Here is a 19,221-nt window from a genome sequence, read left to right on the forward strand (position 1 = left end):
ACGACGTAAGAGTGACACAATGGGGGGAAATTTCTATATTTCTCCCCGTTATTCTGCAGCACACATTGAAGGAGGAAATTGTGTCAATGTTTTTGTGCAGGAAGGTGTGCTTCTTGCACACAAACAATTATCCTCACAGTGCAGGCACCATGGTGCAAGGGTGTCTGCGTTGGAGCATGGCAGCAATTTGTGCAGCAGCATGGGGGCGGACAGAAATGCACTCTGTCTTGTTAATACAGCTCATTTCTTTCTTTTATCGGTGGTACAGGGTGGCGCAGCAAGGCACTTCCTTCTTCGCCGCCGTGTACCACGGGCTTTGTAAGTATGGCCCTTAATTCCAGTTTTCCACCAAAACTATTGTTATCACCATTTTATTTAATGTGAATGTTCTTCGTTGAGCAAAGCTACTTTCGGCACTTGGAGTTTCCTTTTTATATATTTACACATGATATTCAACTGATCTTCCATAAATAACTTCCATTGTTTAAGTTTCTTTCTAGTATATGTTTGTGGATGGCTACTGATTTAATGAAACTCGATCCAAATAAAAATTAGATCCAGGCTTTGCAGATCCCACATAACTGGCCAGAATCTTTGGGCAACTGTCCTACATTGGCAGTGCGAAATTTGGGATAATAATTGACATTAAGCAAGTGACCAATGTTCCTAAAATCTGTTTCTGGCATCTGACACCTGCTAAAATTATCACTGCCAGTAGGTAATCCCATGCATCACTGGACTATTGTGAATTCCCTACTGCAGTCCTGGCTAATTATGGCAATGCCATGTATTTATCGGCCACAGATGCTCTTCTGAGCCAGCAACCACTAGTGCAGAATGTAGTGGCCAGGCCAGGGACAAACTATTCCACAAGACAGAGGATGTTACCTATTTTTTGCCAGCTCCACTGGATGCCAGTCAAAACCAGGAATCTTTAAAATGCCATGATTATTGTCCATAGGGCAGTCTATTAACAGACATCTGTGTTGAAAGTAAAATAGGTCTTTGTTTATGTAAAAGAGTTAAAATAAAAACATTTCTAGGGGAAGCATAAAGAGAACAAAAAAGGAAAAAATGAGAAGTACTCTGCTTTGATCTAGCATCACAAGGGCAAGGTGGTAAGTTTTTTTTGCCAAGTGCACTGATTAGGAAAGGCCACCTTAAAATGAATCAGATTCAGTCTAAATAAAGTTAAAAGAGAATATATTTTTGGACATGAACACCAGGTGAGATAGGGTTCCATTTGAGAAACCTTAACAATCTGGACATAAGAGTCAAAAGTTTTCAGTTTCAAAGAACTATGAAGTCTTAAATCTAATACGTGCTCAGAGTAACGTAATTTCAACAAAGTCTTAGCGTTTGTGGTTAACAATTGTGGTTCTTCAAACATATACCTAAGCCCCAACTTTTCAAAAGATGTTTGCGAATACGAAAGCCAAGGAATCCTGTTTGAATTGGCCAACTGTAAACATTCGATAATACATTCCTGCACAAGACTTGCTGCTGGATTCGTCCAACATCTAATCCACAGCAAGAGAGGGGCGATGGAAACCATGTCCTCTAAAAAGCAGTGGCCCACCTCCTTGTGACTGATGATGTTTGCTATGTATTTAGATACCATCAAAAGCCTACGCATGAATTTATTCTCAACACGTTGGAGAGTGGGTACTTTAATATAGCCCCAAACACCTGCCCCATATAGGGTTGCTGAAACACACTTGTGTTATAGAGCGTTGCCGTCTGGGACAGTGGTCTGTGGCCCAATTTACGAGTAAAACGGAAAATCGTTTTGATATTCCTTGCCAGTTGCTGGGCCTTAAAATTAAAATAGGTATTCCATAAAATAGAAGAACTCACATGCATACCTAAATAGCAAAAATTCTTGACCTTATTAATAATATTACCCCCCATAGTAAATTGTTTAGACTTAGTATTTCGAGGGCCACATGTCATAATGAATGTCTTAGAATAATTTACTTTCAGGTCAAGATCCAGCATAAAAGTTGAAAAAGGTCCAACAGGCCTTGTAAGACATTTGCAGTGCAGGCGAGTAATACGCCATCGTCTGCATATTATAGAACTGGGAGAAATCTCTGGCCCATCTTAGGTACATCCTTCCTGTATTTTATCAAAAAAAACATAAAGCCCATTGATATATATCAAAAAAAGAAAAGGGGCTAAAATACAGCCCTGTCTTACTCCCCTGGTTGAAGGAATGTGGGAGGTCCGCTGACCCGATGGGCCAAACTGAACTTACACCTTTAAATCCATGTGTAGGCGCTTTATAAGCTCTAATAGGGTCGCATCAGACCCCAAAGTTTCCATGATTTGCCATAGCTTCTCCCTATTAACCAGATCAAAAGCGCTAGTTAAATCAATAAATGCCATATGAATGGACACCTTTTTGGCAATTACGTATTTCCTAAGAATAAGATGCAAGTTTAATACTTGCTCAACTGTGCCTAGGCCGGGTCTAAAACCAAATTGAATTGGGGATAAAATATGTGCCTCTGTCACCCAGTCCTCCAGGCGTGATAAAATCACAATGCCCAAAATCTTGGCCGTAGAATCAATAAGAGATATTGGTCTATAACAAGAAGGATCTTGTCTATTGCCCTTTTTAAATTTAGGAATAATAGTTACCAATTTCCATGAGGAGGGTATATTACTTTTAGCAGCACTTCTTAGCACATTTGTTACTAGGGGGCCCCAAAGATTGGGCATAGATTTAAAAATGTCAACAGGAACTCTATCAGGACCAGGAACCTTCCCTTGCTCGGAGCGAATAATGGCTCCAAGAACCTCATGAAGATTAAATGACATATCTAAGACATTTAAATTAGAACCTGTGTTTTTCTGTTTAGTAAAATTACCCTCCTTAGTCGTAATATCATTATCTGGGCAAAATACCTTCCTAAAGTGGGTTAACCATACGTCCTCTGCAATAAGACAATCATCAACCTTGCTGTTACTATCCAAGAAGTATGAGTGATTTACCACCTTCCAAAATTTTGAAGTTTCCTTCAGGTAAGTGGCAGCCAATAGCTCTTCCCATGCCTTAGACCTAATTTTTGTTTTCCTTTTTTCCCTAGCTGATTTAATTAGGTTACGAGAAGAAGGAACTATTTTAAGAGCATCTTTTAGTTTTTTTATGGGCAGATGAACATGCAGAATCAAACTATCTATAGGCAACCGGCCCCTGGGATGGCCTATCCGCCCCCAAAGCATTCGAAATAACATTACTTAAAGATTTAAATTCTTGGACTATATGATCATGGTCTAGCTGCTGGGACAGACAAATATTAATAGAATCTAACCTAGAACTTATAATTTCCCGGTTAAATGTCGTTGGATCTATTTTGTCCCATTTCAAACGTAGGCCAGAATTTATATGGAAAGTGGTATTTCTTCTCAAACCCTTATCCTTATGGGCCAGATTAATATTTAAATCTAGTTTAATACATAAAGGATTGTGGTCACTAGCACAGTGGGGAATAATCTTAAAATCAGAGATTAAGTTGTGGTCTGAAGAACCAATAAAAATAAAATCAATAACACTCCCCTTCGAGTTCCCTGTGAAAGTAGGGATTTTAAGGTATCTAATGCCATATTCTCCATTGCATGTGCCAAATCAAATTTAAATCGAAAAAAAATCAGAACTTCTCCTTCAGTTGAATGAATAAAGTGTGTTAATGACTCTCTACCCTCAGTTGGAATGGCACACAATTCTGAGGGCTCCCGACAGCATAGAGGAATATTAAAATCTCCAACCTATAAAACAACTAAATCTTCATCCTGCAGTTTGGTAGATGAATCAATAAAATCTACTACATCCTCTAGGATTCCCTTGAGGAGACCTCGAGGAACATTATTGTAAACATTTTAAATCAAAATACCTTTACTTCCCCTAATGGATAATAAAATGATCATGAAATAGAGTGAGGACCAAATTAGAGACCCCTCCAATAATGGTAATTGTAAAGAGACAAGGACTAAAAGGCCTCATCTTGCCCTTCCCATTGAGGAAGTTAATGCCGGTTGACAAAAGGATGTGTACCCGTCCAAAAAAACATATCTTTTGACCAAGTCTCCTGTAAACAGATTATGTCAAAAGATGATATAAAACTGGTCCAATCCAAATTGTTTATTTTGGACCGAAGCCCCGCAATGTTTCAACTGATCAGTGTTATGGGTTTGGGTCCTAAACATAAGTACCGAATTATCGATATTTTTAAAAGGGGACGTATCAAATGGAATCTCACTTACTTCCGGTATAGGGTTGTCATGGTCATTATTAATCGATATTCTCGCCAAGTTTTTAGTCCCAAACTTTCAGTATCCAGGAGTGAATCATTTTCATCAAGAGAATTAAGAGCAAAGCGATTACTAGTAGGAACATTTGTTTGATGTTATGGCCTAATTAGTGTTCTGTGGTATCCAGCTTGGGAAAATGTGAGCTTTAAAAATTGCATCTTTTAGACATTTCACAGAATCCTTGCCAAGCAGTAATGCTACAATGTACGTGCAACCATGACCGTTCTATTTGTATTTATGATTTTCTTTGGGAAACAGTTTCTTTTACAGGATACTGCTGAAGGACGGTGTCGAATACAAACAAGTAATCAAGAATCAAATCACTTTGTTTTAGGAACTTAGAATTATTTTCGACCATTGACTTTAATGATTTTAAGACTTTATAAAGACAGTTTTCATAAAAAAACTGGAAACATTCTACAAGTTGACGTACTTGTATAAATCAATATACCATAACATAACATGTTGTTTACATGTTTTAGTAATAAAAAACTCCTACATTCGTTTTCACTACTGTGAGGCTTACATCTCCCCTAGGATGACATTTGGTTCCCGTATTACATTTACTTAATGGTAACTTTTGATAGCAGGTAAAAATATCAAGGTTGGTCTCCAAAGAATTGTAATTGAAAATCCTTTTTATTAGTAAAATCATATTTTAAGTGAAAATTCTTATAATGTCACTTTTAGAAAGCTGATGTTTTCTTATCCTAACATTTAGTGCCTGCAGCCTGTATTCGGGGGCACATGACTGATTAGAGAGGCAATTGGCCTTTGTGTCTTTCTCCCAGGCAATAAGAGAAATGGGGATTAGTTGTTGGGAAGCCCATTCTGGTAGGATGGGAGAGGTGGAGTGATTCCCTGCCCACTTACATTTCTAAGGAGCTGCCTCAGCATATTCACAAAGAATGTCATCCTAATATTTTATCATCTCAAATCCTTTAAAACCTGGGCAGGGAGGAATGAAATTCCAGAACCCTCTGTGGAGGGGGCACTCCTGAAATTTCTTCTATTTAAAAGTTGGCACCAAGTATAAAAATAGGACCCTCACCCTTCAGTCCACTCCTGCATGAGGCCTCCCTTGAACTTTAGAGGACTGCCCTATTGCTCTCAGATGATTTTTCTTCTGCTTGAAACATACCTTAAATCATCAGTGGACTGCACTGCTGTTTGAGTACTGCCTTGCTGTTTGAACTGTCAGAGTGACTTCAAGGGCATGTTGGTTGGCCTCTTGATCGGAGCTACAGAGACACAAAAAGCTCCAACAACTTGAAGCCTGCACCTAGACCCTCCCTGAAGTGAGCTCTGCCCTCCAAGTGGTCTCCACCCAGTCCTTGACCCATAAATGTACTGCTAAATATGCCCAAACATCCTAGAACCAAAACTTTGGAAACATTTTCAGCCAAAACCTGCCTTGACAACTGACAGAAGACCAGGACATACCTGCTCACCGTTCCACCCAAAGTGAATCTCTGGTTGGCTTAAATTTGTGATATCTCCCACTATGTTATTCTCTGTAGTAGCACATTTTGTTCTGGGGCTCCTGCCAGAAGCAGTATCACCACCTGATGGAGCCCTCATCAGCTGCAGCTGCAGCTTTGTCTCACTGAATATTTTCACCTTCTAAAAGGGTGACAAAGTCTGATCATAGAAATCTTCGAAGCAACTTCGTCCAGCGGCTGTCTGACAAATATGCCTCCTCGTTGGACACCACTGGCCATTACCTGGCTCAACTTTACTTTCTCATTAATTTTGAGTTTGTCTACGTTTGAAGGTGAGCCAAGACCTGTTTCACTACACTCCTTATATCCAAACTGCTCTACATCGCTGTCTGCCATAACTTTTGACTTTGCCCCGGTTTCGCATGACTAGATGCCTATTGTTGGTACTTTGATCTTTTAAGTGTTAAGAATCCATAACTGTTCTACTGATTGTATGTTTGTTGTTTTTGTGTCATATAACTTATTATATTTTACTCAGTTTATCTAAATTGGCACACATATTTCCTATGTTGTGTTTTCACTTGATTGCCTTTTGTGTGCTGCATAAATATTGGCATAGTCCATATAAGTTAAGCCTGTCTGTTTTTGGGCCAAGCTACCAGAGAGTTAAACACAAGTATGTTAGTGAATTTTGTGGTTTGCCCTGACAAGGATTGTGGTTGTTGGTTGAGGAGGGTTTTCATCCCGCTCAAACAAAAATCCAATTTCTAGCGCTTTTCAGTTGTACAAACAGACCAGATAAAAATTAAGCTTATTGTCATCTGGGAGCACAAAGCTCTAAAGCAGAAAATAGTCTCCTCGTTATTATATGTGCTTGCATGGTGCACTTCTCACCCAGGAGGGTATCAGGGTACTTAGGCAGGAGCTTCCTGGACCGAGCCAGGGTTGAAGCTAGGTGAAGGACCAGGTCTTCAGTTTCTTGCAGAATTTAAGAACTGAGGAGTTGGCTGTGATCTGCAGGAGCAGGTCATTCCAGGCTTTAGGAGCTTTGAGAAGGCATGGCTGCCAGACATGGTTCTGTGTGTGTGGGGGGTGCAAGTAGAAGTCTGGCTGAGCAGAGATGTCATGTAGGTTTGTGGAGGTGTATGCCATTGTTGAAATACACAGGGTGACAGTGTTATGTAAGGATTGGTCTGTGTGCATGAGGCATTTGAAAAGTGCTTGTTTGTGGATTGGAAGCCAGTAGAGCTTCTTGAGGCACTGGGTGATGTAAGTGCAGGGTGGGAGGTTGACGGTGAGCCTGGCGGTTGAGTTTTTTATGATCTGAAGTCTTCTTTTCTGTTGATTGTTGAGTTCAGCTTAGAGCGCATTACTATCGTCCAGCGTGCTGGTGATGGGAGGGTTGAATGATGATTCTGCAAATGTTGATGGGGAGCTATTGAAGATCTTCTAGAGCAAGATTCTTCAAACTGAGAGGTGGGCCCCCTAGGGGCCTCAAGTGTTCCCGAGGGGGGGACCAGGCTCTGGCCAAAAGAAGCATTATGTTGCTGGCAGTACTCTGTTTAAAGCTGAAAAAAAATGAGCAGCAGTAAGCCCCTTTGTAATGGGCCATCAATTACATGTTTTGTCATTTATATCCAAGCTAGGAGTATGTATCTAAAGGAAGGAACTCCAAATACTCTTCAAAACCCCCACCCCCTCTTCCAATATTCATACTGTGAATATATATTTACATGTTAGTAAGGCCGGCCTGACCAGAATAGTATGTTTGACATCATTTATTAGACTGAATTTTTAAAAATGTTAAAACTGTATAAGAACTTAAATGCAATGTGTAAATACATCTATACAACATTGCAAACTTAATAGAATAATTATGAAAAATTTGGAGGGGGGCCCCAATGCTATTCATTTTCACTTGGAGGAAGGGCACAACGTGTGAGGAAGCAGGAGACGGAGACTGTGTTTGCTTGGCTGGTCATGGTGAGTTTGTTATTGATAAATATTTCAAGGTTCTTTGCATGGTTGCCAAAAGGGGTACGGGTCAGATTTTGACAGGTCACCAGGTGGAGTCTGAGAGCTTCTATCTTCTGTTGAGATTAAGCCAGTTTTTTTTCATCCATCCAGTGAATTAGGACATGCAGGAGGAGAAATTGGTCCAGTGGTTTTGTGTCGGAGAAGTAGTGTATGAGCTGGGTGTCATCAGCTTAGCATGTGATGTTTATTCCATGGGCACGGCTGATGCTGATGAGTGGGATCATGTAGGCATTGAACAGAGTGGGGCTGAGCTTCTACCGTTGACCAACATATTCTTATTCTGTGTTTATTAGTGGTGGATGCAGTAAAGTGAGGAAGAGCACATCAATACCACTCAATTCATCCAGCACTAGTGTTTTTGTGTTTTTTGAAACTATGTAGATGTAGTTTGGGAATTCCAGCTACAAGGATATTTTCTTTACCAATTATTAACAGCACAAGTTAAGAAAAAGTTTAATTCCTAAAAGGAGAGTACATTGAAATTGTGCTCTATTTGGCATGTTGCTGATGTATGTTTGCAAATTTTACCTAGGGAGAAACCTAGTGATTTTGTGTAATCCATAATTGAAAGGTTCAAGTTAAGTTCCAAAACTGGGTTGAGCCACGTTTGAATCAGGTACCAGGAGTAATTCACTTTTGAGTGGGGTGGGATTCAGGTGGTCATGAATCGTCCCTGTTTGGATATCCTCTCAGTGCTTGTCATTGTGTCTCACATGTTCTGGAGATGTGATTCTCAGGTATAGTTGGATTTCGTCCACATAGAAAGGATAATTGAAATTGAATCTGTTGAAGACTGTGGCGCATTGCATGATAGAAGTGTGGGCGATAGAATATAAACATGAGGGACACCTTGATAGATAGATACAGGATTGGACAATATGTTATCTAATTTATTATGTTGTTTTCATTGCAAATAAGAAAGAACACAGCTAACTACAGAGAGATATTTTTCATGGTAGATTTTTAGGAGGGTGACGGTATATTCAGTAAAATGTGGCAGAAAGGTGTACTATACCAATTCATTTTAGAGTTGCAGTTTCTATGGTACAGATATTATAGAACCATATTGCATCTCATCAGATAGGCTGTTTTGTTTGATATATTGTTTAATTAGGAATTTAACACAGCTCTCGTACAATGAGAGGCATGAGATCAGTTCTATATACAGGGTGCTTGTATTTAATTCAGAGGAAAGACAGGTCCTGTTTTTAGGGAGTCACTGAATTTTCCTTAAGAAAGAGGGATTGTGTACCAAATGTTAATGAGTGTTGTATTATTTTCCTTGAAGAACACATAGAATGGGTCCTAAGACTTGAAAGGAAGGTATGGTTTTGGATTTTTTTTTTGATAATTCTGGAGATTACTATGCATGAAATTTTACCAAGTCTCTTAAACTTTTAATGATATTTTCTGGACACATGTATCTTTTTGATGCCAGCTTTAGTTTGTGCCATGGATTTCACACAATTTTGTCTCTACCACATTAGTTTAATTCACCCTGATTACATTTTCAAATTTTGTTGGGTTTTTTTTTTCATCCTGTTTTAGTTTCTTTGGGTCTGTTCAAACTATCATAACTAACAAAGTCAAAGACTGGTGTTGCATTTCTTTTATAAATGTATTTATTTTTTATCTTCCATCGTACATTTTAGAATGTAAATATTTACAATTATTGTTAAAACAAAAAAAATTCCATGTAGGTAATGTTTCTTTGCATCTTTTAGAACTGACAAAAAAAATAAACACAACAAATCAAAACATAGTATTTTTTTCTAAATTGTTATACTTTTCCAAATATTGTTATTTCCCATGCATAACCCAAATATGTTTACCATTCCAGACCTTGCCACCATGGAAGAGCATGATATATTCAAAATAATCAGATTAAGTAGACAAACTATTATTGATTTATGTCATCAGTGTAGGAGGCTGGCCTGGCTTATAGTGAGTACCTGATGGTACTTACACCTTGTGCCAGGTCCAGTTATCCCTTATTAGTAGATTAGTAGTGTTCTAGCAGCTTAGGCTGATAGAGGTAGCTATAGCATAGCAACTTAGGCTGAACTAGGCGATATGCAAAGCTCCTACTATACCACTTATATCATATAGGTACTATATGATGAGAATCAAAATACTCAGAGTTACTAAGTTAGTGACAATATGCCAAAAATATCTCAAAGGATATAAACCCTTAGGAGATAAGTAATATACACAAAATATACACTCAAACCAAAATCAGGTAAGTAAACAGTTAGAAAAGTAGTGCAAACACTGTAGAATACAATACAATGCAATAGGCCTATGCGCAACACAAACCATATACTAAGAAAGTGGAATGCGAACCACTTAGGGACCCCTGGACTCGTGTAGTGTGTAGAGGGTCACTGGGAGTGTAAGAAAACACTAAGGGTGTCCAAGATACCCCACCCCAAGACCCTGAAAAGTAGGAATAAAGTGACCCTACTTCCCCAGAAACACACTAAAGTCGTGATAGGAGATTCTGCAAAGACCACAACTGACTGCAAAGCACTGAAGATGGATTCCTGGACCTGAGGACCTGTAAAGGAAGGGGACCAAGGCCAAGAGTCATAAAAGTGTCCAGGGGGGTCAGGAGCCCACTAAATTCTGGATGAAGCTGTAAAATGGCTGCCTCAAGGTGGAAGAAGCTGAAGATTCTGCAACAACGGAAGATGCCAGGAACGTATCCTTTGCACAGAAGATGTCCCACAGGATGCTAGAGGATTCAGAGTTGTTTCTTTGGAGAAAGACTACAAACAAGCCTTGCTTGCTGCAAAGGTTGTGGTTGAAGAAAAAGGGTGCTGCCCAGGCCCAGAAGGGAACAGGAGATCGCCACTTGAAAGAGGAGACAGAGGGAGCCCTAAGCAACACAGAAAGCCCACGCACAAGAAGGCAGTACCAACGGAAGTACTTGAACATGGGTTCAAGAAAACTGAGCATGGCAGTTGTCCCAACACTACAAAAGAGGGTCCCACGAAGCCGGTGGTCAACTCAGCGAGTTGAGCAATGCAGGACAGAGTGCTGGGGACCGGGGCTAGGCTGTGCACAAAGTATTCCTTGCAAAAGTGCACAGAAGCCCTAGCAGCTGCAGTTCACACAGTACACAGGATTAATGTCTGGAGAGGGGAGGCAAGGACTTACCTCCTCCAAATTTAGATAGTTGGACCACTGGACAGTCTGGGTCACTTGGGTCCACCACATGTGTTCCAGGGGCGACGCTCGTCCGGATGATAGGGTTCCCAGAGTACCGGTGACGCTGAAGTTTGGTTCCTGCTGGAGCAAGGGGACGATCCCTTTGACCCACAGGAGATTTCTTTTTGGCTTCCAGTTCAGGGTGAAGGAAGACATCCCCCAGAGCATGCACCACCAGGAAATAGTCGACAAAGCCGGCAGGAGTAGGCGCTACAATGTAGCTGGTAGTCTGCTTGCTACTTTGTTGCAGTTTTGCAGGCGTCCTGGAGCAGTCAGCGGTCGATCCTTGGCAGAAGTCGAAGAGGGAGATGCAGAGGAACTCTGGTGAATTCTTGCAAATCGTTATCTAAGGAAAAGCCCACAGGAGAGACCCTAGATAGCCCTCAGAGGAAGATTGGCCAACTAGTCAGGTAAGCACCTATCAGGAGGGGTCTCTGTTGTCAACTGCTGGCACTGGCCACTCAGAGGCCTCCATTGTGCCCTCCCACCTCTGGTTTCAAGATGGCAGAGGTCTGGGAAACACTGGAGGAGCTCTGGGTACCACCCCTGGGGTCGTGATGGACAGGGGAGTGGTCACTCCCCTTTCCTTTGTCCAGTTTTGCGCCAGAGCAGGGACTGGAGGTTGCCTGAACCGGTGTAGACTGGCTTATGCAAGTAGGGCACCATCTGTGCCCTTCAAAGCATTTCCAGAGGATGGGGGAGGCTACTCCTCCCCAGCCCTTAACACCTATTTCCAAAGGGGCAGTGTCACGAACTGCACTTGACTTCTCACCTCTGGATACAAGGTTGGAGTATACACCAGGTCTTCTACTGGTTATGGATAATCCCAGATAGGGGCGACCCTTTCTAGTAGCCATGGTGCCGCATGACAGGAAACGCCAAAGCAGACCGTACCCTCCAGAAGGAGTCCCAGAGGAAAAAAACCCAAGCACTGGGGAAAAACCTCAAACAGGAACTCCTGAAAAAGAAGAAGAAAAAAACAGGACTTGACAACAGGAACAAAAATAAGCAAAAATACTCCAATGCAAAAAAGCAGGAACGAAAAACAGGAGAGAAGAGCACTACCAAAATGAAGTGTTTGCAACGCAAGGTAGAGCAAGACTGACTGGCTAATATACTGAAAAGGGGGAAGTGACATCACAGGAAAGGGAAAGAACACCATCTTGAATTGGGAAAAGCCCATAGACAAGAATAGGAAAAAGAAAGCAGTATATAAGAAAAGAGAGCATGCTCGTGATACAAACAGGAAGAAGACAAGATGACACAAGCATGGACATGAAGAAGGCAAAGGCAAGAACGAAAAAGATCAGAGAAAAACCACCACCAACATAAAAGAAGCAAAATGTTTTACAGGTAAGGGTAACGCGACCGGGAGCGTAATACATGCTTCCCAGGCCGCGCTACCACTGAAACCAAAAAACGCAGGGAGCGGCACTCCGAATGTCGGCAGCTTGTTCCTGCTGCAGAGGCAGAGAGAGACACTGTAACAAGGCGCGGTATTACAGACAGGGTGTAACACCCTCTCGCACAGGACATTCTTTGTTCTGCCTTCCTGGGACTGGGCTGCCCAGAACCCAGAAGGGCAGAACCCTGTCTGTGGGTTAGCAGCAGCGGTAGCTACAGAGAAAACCCCAGAGAGCTGGTTTGGCAATACCCGGGGTCCATAGTGGAGCCCCGGGGATACATGGGATTGGCACTCCAATACCAGATTTGGCATGGGTGGACAATTCCACGATCTTAGACATGTTACTTGGCCATATTCGGAGTTACCATTGTGAAGCTACATATAGGTATTGCCCTATATGTAGTGCACATGTGTAATGGTTTCTTCGCACTCACCAAGTCGGGGAAATTGCCCTGAACTATGTGGGTGCCCTCACACTTAGTAACTTTGCACCTAACCTTCACCAAGTGAAGGCTAGACATATAGGTGGCTTATAAGTTGCTTAAGTGCAGTGTAAAAAGGCTGTAAAATAACATGTGCTTTATTTCACTCAGGCTGCAGTGGCAGTCCTGTGTAAGATTTGTCTGAGCTCCCTATGGGCGGTGAAAGAAATGCTGCAGCCCATAGGGATCTCCTGGAACCCCAATACCCTGGGTACCTAGGTACCAAATACTAGGGAATTATAAAGGTGTTCCAGTGTGCCAATTGAAATTGGTAAAAATGGTCACTAGCCTACGGTGACAATTTTAAAGTCAAAGAGAGAGCATAAGCACTGAGGTTCTGGTTAGCAGAGCCTCAGTGACACAGTTAGGCACCACATAGGAATACACATACAGGCCACAAACTATGAGCACTGGGGTCCTGAATAGCAGGGTCCCAGTGAGACATATAAAACACACTGACAAATAGGGTTTTCACTATGAGCACTGGGGTCCTGGTTAGCAGGATCCCAGTGAGGCAGTAAAAACACCCTGACATATACTCACAAACAGGCCAAAAGTGCGGGTAACAATGCTAGAAAGAGGCTACCTTCCTACAATCAGCTTGAGCCAGATTTTCTGGATCATTATAGGAATCCCACATCAATAACACCAATAGTCAAACTCCATCAAACTCATGGCAGTACTATATTTTGTGGCCACAGGATCAATACACTGTTGCAGAGTCTGGTTGAATATCACAATCAACTTTAAGTGGTGTGGGCTTCCTATTGTGAGGCAGAAGGTCAGGCTCCACCTGATGACATAAATCAGTAATAGTTTGCCAATTCAACCAGAATGTTTTAATAATATCCTATTCTTCCATGATTTGTTGGCAAGGTTTGGAAATGGGCAAAATACTTGAGGCTGCCATCTTCTACCTCTGCCTGGGTTCATCTATCTGTATTATAAAATGTGCAAACCTTTCTTTGATATTTAACACATATGCCATGTACACAACATTTATTAGCGATGTTGGGCCTGATTTTGATGTCGGTGAAGGGAAGCATGTATGAGATAATGGTAAATTAAACCTAAGTTTGAAAACATTGAAGTAGGTTAAATATGAAAAATTGGAAAAAGTTTTGTGAAAAAACTTCATAATCAGTTTTATTTACACAGATACAATAACACTCTTGTATATGCTTTTCAGCATCTTCAGTAGCATGCAAAGGGGACATTGGCCACGAAGGCCAGCAAGCAGCTGGCCACTATCTGTCAAGTGGTGAGACCTCAGACACTGATGGGCACAGTGGTATGGAGCATGAGGGAACTGGAATGGGGGCCACCAGCTCATCATCTTCTTTGGAGGCCTCCACAAATGAACTTCCCTAGTGGTGGTGAACACTACAGGAACTGTACCAACGACATCCTTGTCCACCACCCAGAAATCTAGCACCACCCTCCCTCCCACAGTTGGTCAAACCCAACCCCTTATAAGGTTTGGGGTCTCTTTTGCCACAAGCACCTCATACCCTGCTCCTGTCTCTCCAGCCAGGTTGAGTGAGGAGGGTATAGATCTCTTTTGCAGCATCTCTGTAAGCCAGACTGCAATCATGAATCACATCCAGGACATTATTTTCCAAATGCAACAAACGGTTGCATTTCTGGATGAAATTCACAGTTCAATGTCTGGCATGCACAGATCACTTGCTAAAATGCCTCCTCACTGACGCAGCATCCCGACCAGACCAACATACTGGTACTACACCCATAGATACAGCAACCACCATACCACTCACAACCACTCCCACAAGCACCACATCTACCACCATACCCCCAAGCACTACAATTACTACTACACCCACCACGACCACCACAATGATGGCACAGCCACAAGCACCACAACCACCAGCACACCTACAAGCACCACAATCACACCAACCACCTCAACAACACACCCATCCAAACAATTTTACTTACACAAAAACACACTGTTGGAAATGGTCCTTTTTGCAGGGTTATCCCTATACTTTTTGCTTCTTACCTCCTCTTTGTAATCCTGTGCTGAATTTCATTTTTGCTGGCTTTAGGACTCTAGGCACTTTACCAATGCTGACCAGTGATAAAGTATAAGTGTTCTTTGTCTAAATAGTATTGGTGATTTGTGTATCAATTATTGGCATAATTTAATTTACTAGTAAGTCTCTTGTATAGTGCACCATGTGTGTCTAGGTGCATGTGCAGTTTTAAACTGCCATTTTAACCTGGCAAGTGCATCTACTTGCCAGGCCCAAACCTTCCCTTTTACTACATGTAAGTCATCCCTATGTTAGACCCAAGACAGCCCCATGGGCAGGGTGCAGTGTATTTAAAAGGTAGGACATATACTGGTGTGTTTTACATGTCCTGGTAGTGAAAATACTTCTAAATTTGTTTTTCACTATTGCAAGGAATATCTCTCTCATGGGGTAACATTGGGGTTGCCTTGAAATATCTTTTAAGTGTAATTTTCCATTGGGAGCAGATAGAGATTTTGAGTCTCTGAACTCACAATTCACAAATATATCTTTAGGTCAAGTTGGTTTTTAAATTGTAAGTGTGATAATGTTACAATTGGGCATTTTCTTGCTTAACAATTCCGAGCCTCTGTCTGGCTGTGAAATGGACGTCTGGGTCAAGATGACAGTTGGGCTGTTTGTAAATTCACTCTAGACAGTCACATAAATGAGGTGAGGTGTATCCTGCATATTCTTGTGGGTCTTCTTGAGCTAGAGCAGTGGGAGGAGCTATCACTCACACCTGAATAGGGCTGGCCTGTCCTTCCGCAAAGCAATCTACAACCCTCTGTAGTGTGTCTGGGAAGGGGCAGGAAAGGCAGAGTCTTGTGCACTACAAATACTTCTCTTTGAAGTTTGCCTACTTCAGAGACAGAAATGAGATAAGTACTGGACCTCTGACCCCACAAAGTTAGAACACATCTAGACTGAGGACATTCTGCCAAGAAGACGAGCTTGATGCCATAGGAGTGACTGGCACTCTGCCTCTTGATTTGCTGTACTGGCCTGCTCCTTGCTGGTTCTGTACTGGGAATGAAGGGGCTGGACTTTGCTTTCTACATCCTGCTTTCCAAGGTTCTCCAAGGGCTTGAACTGAGCTTGTTTCCTGTAAAGAAGTGTCAGGGACATCAAAGGCTACACCTGCCATTGCCTGGGCTTTTCTGCTGACAGTCCTGAATCGCCAAGTGGTGCCAACTCCAGTCTAAGTGTAATCTGGTTACCTGAAGAAGAAAATCTATGCACTGATGTGCCAGAAGAATCAACTCAGTGCCTGTCCCCGCCTGGAGAATTGGTGCAGCTCCTGTATCCCCATGGCTCTAGCAAGACATCACTTCGGGTTTTACCATGCATTGTCTCTGGGCCATCAATTTCTCATTGACCCCGCACTGCACTAAGGAACCAAGACTGTGTGTCTGGAAATCAATGTGCCACCTTTCCTGCAAGGAAAGAATTAACGCATAACCTCCTCTGCCAGTAAGAAACCAGCACGGCTTCTCGCCTGTGAGGTAAGAATCAATACAGCTCCTCCCCTGCGCAGCAAGGGACCAACACACCGCTTTTCTTTTTGGCCCCTCACCTCCCTTGCGGCCTGCATCGTCTTAGTTTCTGATACATCCCAGGTACTTTATGCTAAAAAGATACAACCAGTGATTCCTCGTGCCAAGCTACCAAGTGGGTGAGCAGGAGCCATTTTAGCTGTGTGGCTCACTTCTGACTAGAGTGAGGGTATCAACCACTGCCAACTAGAGACCCCATTTCCAACACACATCTACACACTAAACAACACCCATGAAACCTAAATGCACACACTCACCTGAATACCAAATACCTGCGAGAAAACATGTACCAAAACATACACAACATATACCACACCCACATGCTATTGCAAAACATACAGACACGCACATCACCCACTCCAGTTTGCTCTATCTCCTAAACTAAATTCTCTCCCACTTCCCCTACCCATACCCCTCCTCTCAAATTCATTCCTTACCTGTGCCTAACCCCTGTCAAACTGAAACCCCTCACTCCCAAGAAAGATCCTTGAGGTACCTCTTTTGTATTCACAAGATATCCATTTATGAGGAGGTTACCCTTTGGCAGTCTGTTTAGGAGGCACTTTTTGAGAAACAATCCCACAGGCTGTTGCTGTGCATCATGGTTGTCCTCCCTATTTTAAGAAAACATTTGAGAGAAGTACCTCATTTAAAAATAAAAATATTTTATTTTTACAAAGTTTATCCTTACATTAATATTCATTTACAAGTCATTGATTAATAACAATGTTACTGTTGAAAGGTGAGGCACATATTCTTACTTATATCATGACAGTAAAGACAAAAGATTTTTTAAATACATATTTGTATAGTGGAAATATTAGTGATAACATTTGAAATGGACATATAAGTTTTGGTGCAAGCATTCATCATAAAAGTGGACACTTACACCAAAATTAAATATTTAAAGTGTTAATAGAGGGTTTGTTTTATTGTGATAAAAATAAATACATATGCATTACACCTAAAAAATGTAAGAGTAAATCATATTGTAATAATATACAGAAAAACACTTCACAAGGGGAAATGTGACATTAATAAATGGATATGGGGCCTCATTATGACCCTGGCGGTCAGCGGTACACTGTCGGTAACACCACCAACAGGCTGGCGGTGTTCCGTCAGTGTATTATGACTGTGGTGCATTAGCCCTGGCCATACCGCCGGCTCCTCCACTTGAACATCTGGCTTCTGCCAGGCAGTCATAATCCCCGGGCAGTGCTGCAAGCAATGCTGCCTGGGGATTATGAGTCCCTAAACGCCAGCCTATCCATGGCAGTAAACACCGCCATCGAGAGGCTGGCGGGAAGGGGTACTTGGGGTGCCCCGGGGGGGAACATGCACTTGGCATGGGCAGTGCAGGGGCCCCCAGGCACAGCCCATCGCGCATTTTGGGCAGTGAAATGCGCGACAGGTGCTGCTGCACACACTGCACATCAACATTGCCTCATGCTCTATTATGAGCCGGCTGCAATGCTGATGTGACTTTTCCGCTGGGCCAGCGGAAATGTCACAATACGGAGCCACCAATACCGGTGGTATAGTTGCGCCCGCGGCTTTGGAGGTCTTTTTAAAAGACCGCCAAAGTCGTAATGAGGGCCATGGTGTTTTAAGTTTACAACTGCATACAAATGCTATAATTCTCTTTGGGTATACGTTCAATCCTAAAGCTCAAATGGTATTATAAATAATATTGCTGGCACATAAAAAATGTAAAATTATATATAAGAAAGAAATGATAAAACATTGAGCTATAGACTGCGTCTCAATCTATATGTGATCAAAACATTACTCTTTTACAACCATTGTTTTTCTTGTTATTTCTTGCCTTTCTATTTTTGTATAAATATTTAAATAAATACACCATGCATCTCTTCAATACTTCAAAACATTCTAGCATATGATTAAAATACTGTAGTTTTTCCTTTTTACAATAAAACATCATTATTATCACAATGAAACTATTTCTTGTATAAGGGTAAAAAAAACTGTTTACACAGTGTTTTGGTGGTCTTTCAATTGTTTCACCCCACCTTCTCGAGGACAAGTTCATTCATTCACACAAAATGTTTCCGTAAAGTTTAACTGAAAAATACAAGAAAATGGTCTTTACAATTTTATAATATTATAGTATCTCCAACAAAAGAACAAGAAACGGTCATATACTAATTACCCAATATTCTTCACTCCTGTCTCAATGCTACTCTTTTCTTTTTTTTTAAATTTCACCATGTAATTTCGTCATTAACAATATAATTTATCCAAAATTCTATCTTTTTAATAGATTTTGTTTCATCATTTGTCAACTAACTTATGTGCCAGTCTCAATATTTCTTTTAGATTATAAATTCAAATTCACAAATCCACCTATTGTAAAAGATGTAGGTCATTTGAGATGATTAGGTCTGCATTCTTGACATTCATTTTCACCATTGATTTTTGTGTTGTTGCCAGTAGGGAAACAGATGGTTTTAATGTTGAACATGTTTTCTAAGTGGATTCCTTTCCTATTGACTGGGGTTGACTATTTCCTAAAGTTTGTAGAGACGTGGAAGTTATGTCTGTACTTTTGGAAGTGGTTTAGGTTTTCTCTCTTCTTACCTGTCCTCTGCAGACACAGACTTTGTGCAGAGTGATGGTCTTCACAGCAGAGTAGTCCCCAGACTGGAGTACCCACAACTGAGTCACAAATAGCTGTGGGCTTTCTGCACCTAGCTCATCAACAGCCACATCAGCAGT

This window comes from Pleurodeles waltl, chromosome 6 (assembly GCF_031143425.1).
Source record: "Pleurodeles waltl isolate 20211129_DDA chromosome 6, aPleWal1.hap1.20221129, whole genome shotgun sequence".
NCBI lineage: Eukaryota > Metazoa > Chordata > Amphibia > Caudata > Salamandridae > Pleurodeles > Pleurodeles waltl.